This window comes from Bos mutus, chromosome 4 (assembly GCF_027580195.1).
Source record: "Bos mutus isolate GX-2022 chromosome 4, NWIPB_WYAK_1.1, whole genome shotgun sequence".
Classification (NCBI taxonomy): domain Eukaryota; kingdom Metazoa; phylum Chordata; class Mammalia; order Artiodactyla; family Bovidae; genus Bos; species Bos mutus.
This window is the reverse complement of record NC_091620.1, coordinates 99,181,652-99,191,879: the sequence shown is the minus strand read 5'-3', so window position 1 is coordinate 99,191,879 and position 10,228 is coordinate 99,181,652.

Sequence of the window (10,228 nt, the reverse complement as noted above, 5' to 3'; positions counted from 1 at the left end):
GATTCCTTTGGCAAAGGGCTCCTTTTTGAAGGGAGCAGCAATTATAAATAATACTAATAGCTGGGGCTGCAGTAATAGTAGTACATTTGTCTTAGAACCTTTTTTTAAATATACTTTTATTTTTCCAAGTGAACCAAGATAGAATAAAGTCATAGTGTCTCTATTATAGTTGTAGTGTAAAGGTAGATTAGGAAGAAAAAAAATTTCTTCCTAAGTAATTTTCTTTCCTATTGAAATATGCTATAAAGTCATCAAGCATGTCACTATAATGCTCTTAAAGTTCTCAAATCTCTATTCTTTCTGAACTTGTTTGATTTAGAACAATGACTTTGAGATAACAAACTGTAGACTACAAACAGCAGCGAGATAAATAGACTCCAATTTATTTTGCATATGTAGTCAAATAAAAACCAGTCCTCCCAAATATATCCTCCCCCCAAAAAATCTCTCTTGTAGAATCATGTGGTTGAAATAATTCAGAGAAAATTCAAAATTAATTGTGGTTCAATGTATAAAATATATTAGAGAAATAAATTCAGCACCAGTCACAACATCATTAATTCTCTCAATTTTTATCTTTGGGTGTACAATATAGAAGTAATGTGAAATAGGAATGTCAAAGGATGCATTCCAATGAATGAAAAAATAGTAAAACAACTACTAATTTAGGTACTGTACATCTTCCAATGATAAATGCCTTTAACAATCTCTTTGCCTGTACATGCATATGTTCATTTGCCCAGTTACTTGTGACACTTGAATAATCATTTCGTGTTATGTTATTTCAACTAAAATCAGGCAGTGATTCAAGGGAGTAGGAAAATACTTCTATAAATAATAAACCACTTCTGAGTGATTTTGATTCTTCATATTGCTGTAGTACATCAATTTGGTAAAGTTAGCAAATCAAAAGGTTCACACCCCACCAGCCTTTACATAGTCTTGAGTCTTTTGTGTCTTGTTAATAGTGTGTATTATCAACTCAGAATCAATGGAATTAACCAATGTATCCTTCCAACTTAGTCAGCTTTTGCAATATCCATATTATTTGTATTTTTTATTCATACTTAAGGCCCTCTCCTAAGCTCCCAGGCTTGGTATCTTAGTTTCAGTTTGAATTAACACTTCATCCTTGTTCCCACCTACAGCAACAGGTTTTTTTTTTTTAATAATTAACTTAAATTGGAGGCCAACTACTTTACAATATTGTAGTGATTTTTGCCACACATTGACATGAGTCAGCCACGGGTGTACATGTGTTCCCCACCCTGAACCCCCTCCCACCTCCCTCCCGATCCCATCCCTCTGGGTCATCCAAGCCCTGAGCACCCTGTCTCATGCATTGAACATGGACTGGCAATCTATTTCACATATGATAATGAGAGGTTGTTGCTGAACCATGAAAGCCGCTGGGATTCTTGTCCTCCAGAGGAGAGGAATTCAATCTGGGGCCAGAGACAAGGCTTGATCGCTCAGAGCTTTGATGTAATAAAGTCTTATTAAAGTATAAAAGAGACAGAGAAAGCTTCTAACATAGACATCAGAAGGAGGCAGAAAGAATACCCCGTTGCTAGTGTTAGCAATGGCGTTATATACCTTTAATTAGTTATTACAATGAATCAAAAGAATGTCTCAAGTTTGTGGAAATTTTACCAGACCCACTCCCACAATTTACATTTTAGGATACTGCTAAGTCACTTTAGTCCTGTCCGACTCTGTGCCACCCAATAGACGGCAGCCCACCAGGCTCCCCCGTCCCTGGGATTCTCCAGTCAAGAACACTGGAGTGGGTTGCCATTTCCTTCTCCATACATTTTAGGATAACAAGATTAGAATTAAACAATAGAAAGATCCTACCAGACCCACTCCCATAATATACATTCTAAGATATCAGGATTAGTCAGAAAGTTTTCAGGAAGGAGAAACTGTCCTCAAGCAGGATACATTGTTGTTGTATAATCCCTGCTAAGTCACTTCAGTCGTGTCCGACTCTGTTCGACCCCATAGATGGCAGCCCACCAGGCTCCCTCATCCCTGGGATTCTCCAGGCAAGAACATTGGAGTGGGTTGCCATTTCCTTCTCCAATGCATGAAAGTGAAAGTGAAGTCGCTCAGTTGTGTCTGACCCTCAGCGACCCCATGGACTGCAGCCTTCCAGGCTCCTCCATCCATGGGATTTTCCAGGCAAGAGTACTGGAGTGGGGTGCCATGGCCTTCTCTGGTATAATCCCTAGTGCAGAGTTTAAACTGAGTTGTGTACATCATGAGAAATGCTGGGCTGGAAGAAGCACAAGCTGCGATCAAGATTGCTGGGAGAAACATCAATAACCTCAGATATGCAGATGACACCACCCTTATGGCAGAAAGTGAAGAGGAACTCAAAAGCCTCTTGATGAAAGTGAAAGAGGAGAGTGAAAAAGTTGCCATGATCTCCTTCAGAAAACGGAGATCATGGCATCCAGTCCCATCACTTCATGGCAAATAGATGGGGAAATAGTGGAAACAGTGTCAGACTTTATTTTTTTGGGCTCCAAAATCACTGCAGATGGTGATTGCAGCCATGAAATTAAAAGACGCTTACTCCTTGGAAGGAAAGTTATGACCACCCTAGATAGCATATTCAAAAGCAGAGACATTACTTTGCCAACAAAGGTCCATCTAGTCAAGGCTATGGTTTTTCCTTTGGTCATGTATGGATGTGAGAGTTGGACTATGAAGAAGGCTGAGCACCAAAGAATTGATGCTTTTGAACTGTGGTGTTGCAGAAGACTCTTGAGAGTCCCTTGGACTTCAAGGAGATCCAGCCAGTCCATTCTGAAGAAGATCAGCCCTGGAATTTCTTCGGAGGGAATCATGCTAAAGCTGAAACTCCAGTACTTTGGGCGCCTCATGTGAAGAGTTGACTCATTAGAAAAGACTCTGATGCTGGAAGGGTTTGAGGGCAGGAGGAGGAGACAACAGAGGATGAGAAGGCTGGATGGCATCACTGACTCGATGGACGTGAGTCTCAGTGAACTCCGGGAGTTGGTGATGGACAGGGAGGCCTGGTGTGCTGCGATTCATGGAGTCCCAAAGAGTCGGACACGACTGAGCGACTGAACTGAACTGACTGAACTGAGGGATTGTACCACTCCAGTATTCTTGCCTGGAGAATCCCAGGGACAGGGGAGCCTGGTTGGCTGCCGTCTATGGGGTTGCACAGATTCGGACACAACTGAAGCGACTTAGCAGCAGCAGGAGCAGGGAATGTAGACAATAAAGTTTGTCCTTTCCTCCTCCTTGAGAATTCCAGACCCCTTTCTCCTCCTTGGGGACCCTGGACTTCTTATCAATTTGCCTAGGAATTGACTCTCTCAATAATATACATGTTTCAGTGCTATTCTCTCATATCATCCCTCCCTCATCTTCTCCCACAGAGTCCAAAAGTCTGTTCTTTGCATCTATGTCTCTTTTGCTGTCTTGCATATAGGGTCATTGTTCAGTTCAGTTCAGTTCAGTCTCTCAGTCGTGTCCGACTCTTTGTGATCCCATAAATCACAGCACTCCAGGCCTCCCTGTCCATCACCATCTCCCGGAGTTCACTCAGACTCATGTCCATCGAGTCAGTGATGCCATCCAGCCTTCTCATCCTCTGTCGTCCCCTTCTCCTCCTGCCCCCAATCCCTTCCAGCATCAGAGTCTTTTCCAGTGAGTCAACTCTTCGCATGAGGTGGCCAAAGTACTGGAGTTTCAGCTTTAGCATCATTCCTTCCAAAGAAATCCCAGGGCTGATCTCCTTCAGAATGGACTGGTTGGATCTCCTTGCAGTCCAAGGGACTCTCAAGAGTCTTCTGCAACACCACAGTTCAAAAGCATCAATTCTTTGGTGCTCAGCCTTCTTCACAGTCCAACTTTCACATCCATACATGACCACAGGAAAAACCATAGCCTTGACTAGATGGACCTTTGTTGGCAAAGTAATGTCTCTGCTTTTGAATATGCTATCTAGGGTGGTCATAACTTTCCTTCCAAGGAGTAAGTGTCTTTTAATTTCATGGCTGCAATCACCATCTGCAGTGATTTTGGAGCCCCAAAAAATAAAGTCTGACACTGTTTCCACTGGGTCATTGTTACTGTCTTTCTAAATTCCATATATATGTGTTAAAACACTGTATTGGTATTTTTCTTTCTGACTTACTTCACTCTGTATAATAGGCTCCAGTTTCATCCACCTCATTAAAACTGATTCAGATGCATTCTTTTTAATAGCTGAGTAATAATCCATTTTGTATATGTACCACACCTTTCTTATCCATTCATCTGCTGATGGACATCTAGGTTGCTTCCATGTCCTGCCTATTGTAAACAGTGCTGTGATGAACATTGGGGTACACGTGTTTCTTTCAATTCTGGTTCCCTTGGTGTGTATGCCCAGCAGTGGGGTTGTTGGGTCATATGGCAATTCTATTTCCAGTTTTTTAAGGAGTCTCCACACTGTTCTCCATAGTGGCTGTACTAGTTTGCATTCCCATCAACAGTGTAAGAGGGTTCCTTTTTCTCCACACCCTCTCCAGTATTTATTGTTTGTAGACTTTTTGATAGCAGCCATTCTGACTGGCATGAGGTGGTACCTCATTGTGGTTTTGATTTGCATTTCTCTGATAATGAGTGATGCTGAGCATCTTTTCATGTGTTTGTTAGCCCTCTGTATGTCTTCTTTGGAGAAATGTCGGTTTAGTTCCTTGGCCCATTTTTTGATTGGGTCGTTTATTTTTCTGTAATTGAGCTGCAGGAGTTGTTTGTATATTTTTGAGATTAATTCTTTGTCAGTTGCTTCATTTGCTATTATTTTCTCCCATTCTGAAGGCTGTCTTTTCACCTTGCTTATAGATTCCTTCATTGTGCAAAAACTTTTATGTTTAATTAGGTCCCATTTGTTTATTTTTGCATTTATTTTCATTACTCTGTGAGGTGGGTCATAGGGGATCCTGCTGTGATTTATGTCAGAGAGTGTTTTGCCTATATTTTTCTCTAAGAGTTTTATAGTTTCTGGTCTTACATTTAGATCTTTAATCCATTTTGAGTTTATTTTTGTATATGTTGTTAGAAAGTGTTCTAGTTTAATTCTTTTACAATTGGTTGATCAGTTTTCCCAGCACCACTTGTTAAAGAGATTGTCTTTTCTCCATTGTATGTTCTTGCCTTCTTTGTTGAAGATAAGGTGTCCATAGGTGCATGGATTTATCTCTGGGCTTTCTGTTTTCTTCCATTGGTCTATATTTCTATCTTTGTGCCAGTACCATACTGTCTTGATGACTGTTGCTCTGTAGTATAGTCTGAAGTCAGGCAGGTTGATTCCTCCAGTTCCATTCTTCCTTCTCAAGATTGCTTTGGCTATTCCAGGTTTTTTGTATTTCTATACAAATTTTGAAATTATTTGTTCTAGCTCTGTGAAAAATACCGTTGGTAGCTTGATAGGGATTGCATTGAATCTATAGATTGCTTTGGGTAGTATACTCATTTTCACTATATTGATTCTTCCTATCCATGAACATGGTATATTTCTCCATCGATTAGTTTCATCTTTGATTTCTTTTTTCAATGTTTTATAGTTTTTTATATACAGGTCTTTTGTTTCTTTAGGTAAATTTATTCCTAAGTATTTTATTCTTTTTGTTGCAATGGTGAACAACATTTCCTTAATTTCTCTTTCTGTTTTATCATTGTTAGTGTATAAGAATGCAAGGGATTTCTGTGTATTAATTTTATATCCTGCAACTTTACTATATTCATTGATTTGCTCTAGTAATTTTCTGGTGGAGTCTTTAGAGTTTTCTATGTAGAGGATCATGCCATCTGCCAACAGTGAGGGTTTTACTTCTTTTTCAATCTGGTTTCCTTTTATTTCTTTTTCTTCTCTGATTGCTGTGGCTAAAACTTCCAAAACTATGTTGAATAGTAGTGTTGAGAGTGGGCACCCTTGTCTTGTTCCTGACTTAGGGGAAATGCTTTCAATTTTTCACCATTGAGGATAACGTTTGCTGTGAGTTTATCATGCTGCTGCTGCTGCTGCTGCTGCTAAGTCACTTCAGTCGTGTCCGACTCTGTGCGACCCCATAGATGGCAGCCCACCAGGCTCCCCCATCCCTGGGATTCTCCAGGCAAGAACACTGGAGTGTGTTGCCATTTCCTTCTCCAATGCATGAAAGTGAAAAGTGAAAGTGAAGTCGCTCAATCATGTCTGACTCTTAGCGACCCTATGAACGGCAGCCCACCAGGCTCCTCCATCCATGGGATTTTCCAGGCAAGAGTACTGGAGTGGGATGCCATTGCCTTCTCTGGTGGGTTTATCATATATGGCTTTTATTATGTTGAAGTATGTTCCTTCTATGCCTGCTTTCTGGAGGGTTTTTATGATAAATGTATGTAAAATTTTGTCAAAGGCTTTCTCTGCATCTGTTGAGATAATCATGTGGTTTTTTACCTTTCAATTTGTTAATGTGGTGTATCACATTGATTGGTTTGCAAATATTGAAGAATCCTTGCATCCCTGGGATAAAGCCCACTTGGTCATGATATATGATCTTTTTAATATGTTGTTGGATTCTGTTTGCTAGAATTTTGTTAAGGATTTTTGCATCTATGTTCATCAGTGATATTGACCTGTAGTTTTCTTTTTTTGTTGCATCTTTGTTTGGTTTTGGTATTAGGGTGATGGTGGCCTCATAGAATGAGTTTGGAAGTTTACCTTCCTCTGCAATTTTCTGAAAGAGTTTGAGTAGGATAGGTGTTAGGTTTTCTCTAAATTTTTGGTAGAATTCATCTGTGAAGCTGTCTGATCCTGGGCTTTTGTTTGTTGGAAGATTTCTGATTACAGTTTCAATTTCTGTGCTTGTGAAGGGTCTGTTAAGTTTTTGTATTTCTTCCTGGTTCAGTTTTAGGAAGTTATACTTTTCTAAGAATTCATCCATTTCTTCCAAGTTTTCCATTTTATTGGCATGTAGTTGCTGATAATAGTCTCTTATGATCCTTTGTATTTCTGTATTGTCTGTTGTGATTTCTCCATTTTCATTTCTAATTTTGTTGACTTGATTCTTCTCCCTTTTTTTCTTGATGAGTCTGGCTAATGGTTTGTCTATTTTATTTATCTTCTCAAAGAACCAGCTTTTAGCTTTGTTGATTTTTGCTATGGTTTCCTTTGTTTCTTTTTCAGTTTATTTCTGCCCTAATTTTTATGATTTCTTTCCTTCTACTAACCCTGGGTTTCTTCATTTCTTCCTTTTCTAGTTGCTTTAGGTGTAGAGTTAGGTTATTTATTTGACTTTTCTTTTGTTTCTTGAGGTAAGCTTATATTGCGATGAACCTTCCCCTTAGCAGTGCTTTTACTGAATCCCATAGGTTTTGGGTTGTTGTGTTTTCATTTTCACTCATTTCTATGCATATTTTGATTTCTTTTTTGATTTTTTCTGTGATTTGTTGGTTATTCAGAAGCATGTTGTTTAGCCTCAATATGTTTGTATTTTTAATAGTTTTTTTTCCCTGTAGTTGACATCTAATCTAACCGCATTGTGGTCAGAAAAGATGCTTGAGATGATTTCAATTTTTTTGAATTTACCAAGGTTAGATTTATGGCCCAGGATGTGATCTATCCTGGAGAAGGTTCTGTGTGCACTTGAGGAAAAGGTGAAATTCATTGTTTTGGGGCAAAATGTCCTATAGATATCAATTAGGTCTAACTGGTCCATTGTATCATTTAAAGTTTGTTTTTCCTTGCTAATTTTCTGTTTAGTTGATCTATCCATAGGTGTGAGTGGGGTATTAAAGTCTCCCACTATTATTGTGTAATACAGCCACAGTTTTGTCAATGCTTTGTTTATCATGTGTCTCACACCCCATTTTACGCATTTTGATCTCGTTAGTTCAGAATCTTATCAAACCATGTTTTCATCATAACCCTGTAACATATGGGATAATATCCAAAATCTCTAGCCTGCCATTCAAGATATTTAGAAACTAAAGCAAAAAAGTTCTTTCTGACTTCCCTTTCATTTCTTTCACATTCTATTCCAACTAACTTTATCTTTTATCTATTTTGGTTCTCAGATTCTCTTTGTCTGTCCTTCCAAAGACCGCATAACCTCCTCAGATCATTTCCATTTATAACAATCATTCCTACATTTGAAGTCCAAAGAATGTTATTCTCAACTTCACTGTTACTCTGTGCTCTTCTTCAGCACAGGGCCATACATATATTTCATTAGTCTCTCCTTTGAGCATATTTTATGGCCCTTTAAATATCATCAAAAATCTTTAGTGTTCAAATGAAGCTACTTAGGAGAATACAGTACACTGAATTTTATTATTCCAAAAGACATGCTGTGACACCCCTTCTAACTTTTTCAGACCCAAGTCCCCTACCAATTCAGAGGTGTATCACTTAGACTGAATTATGACACACAGAGGTTGAGGATTTTTGTCAATGAAATATTTCAACAGGGCCCTTAATTCTATAGGCACATATTGCTTCTATGCTCACCACAGAATAAATAGCAAGGATAGTACTGTTTTGGTTGAACACGTATGTGGGACAGACTTAATCTACAATTAACAAAAGTTCAAAGGTTAAAAAAATACCAAGTTTTGGTGAAAATTAGTCTAAAGTCTGAATTAGTATACTGTAGGGCAAGAGCAAATTAGCCAAGATGGTGTGGTCAGGCTAACTTGCCCCACAGCCTCTTGCTCTTGCTGCATGTTTTGTAAATAATGATTATGTAACAGCTGAGATCACTTATAGTGCTGCACATGTGTGTCACAAGATACTCACTTGGACGTGGGCTACTTTTGATATATAAACTTCACCTGGAAAAGCCCAGAGTCGTATGGTACACCTGTATGAGCTAAACCATGAAACCCCTGGCTGCTGCTGCATTGGGCCTACATTGGAGTGACGTCATGGTTATGTTATATGAGGTTATGTTATGGCTACCTTATGGTTATATTATGGCTGCTGCTATGGCTGCTAAGTCAGCCAGAAGAAAGGCTGTGTTATGACTGCTGTGCCAGCCAGGAGAGAATAAATGTGTCTGCAGTTCCTATGGCTCCTTGCGTCTTCTTCCAGCCTCTTATGTCATGCCTTGCCTACCCTAGGTTCAGTGAATAGTGTGAACAGTATGAACAGCAAGACAACTGGTCACATGAACAGGATGAAGTGCAGTACATGAACTTATTTTGACATTTATTTTGAACCTATAAATAGTGGCATTCAATTTTTTCCTGGACTTTTATGTATGGTTTCAAATGCTCCTAATATCCTGATGCGTGCTAAGTCACTTCAGTCATGTTCGACTCTCTGTGACCCTATGGACTGTAGCCCACCAAGCTCCTCTGTCCATGGGATTCTCCAGGCAAGAATACTGGAGTGGGTTACCATGCCCTCCTCCAGAGGGTCTTCCCAACCCAGGGATCAAACCCATGTCTCCTATGGCTCCTGCATTGCAGGCAGATTCTTGAACCACTGAGTCACTGGGGAAGTCCTAATATTCTGGTACCTCATAATAAAAAAAAAATAGTCTTTACTGATGTCTCTATAAGTTATCAAAATATTCCTGAGTTTTTAATATTTCAGAACTTAAAAATATATCTCCTAGATAACCTCTTGCCAACAGAAAGTAATTTGACCACCTGTATCTATGTATTGAGTCGTTCGTATTGGTTCAAGGGCTCCAAGTGGATCAGATAGACAGTTGATTCAAATAGAAAATTTAAAAATAGTTTATGTTTAAAATAGTTCTAAGTTCAGCTAGACCTAAGAACCTAGACCTAGAAGACAGAAGAAATAGAAAAGTGCTTTTGGCTCATAAATTTTATTGGGTAAGAATGTCTTATTTCAGTAAGTTTGATTTTGCATTAGTTACTGAATTTGACAATTTGAAACACAGTCATAATATAGCTTAATGAAAATATTAATACTATAGTTTTCTAAAATAGAAAGCTTTTTGGAAGCTTTCTTGTGAATAGTTAATGGGGTGAGAGTGGAACAGAAAGGGTGTGACCCTTGGGATAATGCAAATAGTTCTTGGAAGACAAACTGATCTATGTTTCAGAACTAGCTCTGCCATGTAATAGATAAATATCCAAGGGAAAACTAACTTCTTAGTATATATCTCCATTTATAATAATATTTCCTTCACATACTGATAATGAAGGTTCATTAAAATAATATAAACAAATTAATAGCACTGTGTCAGGC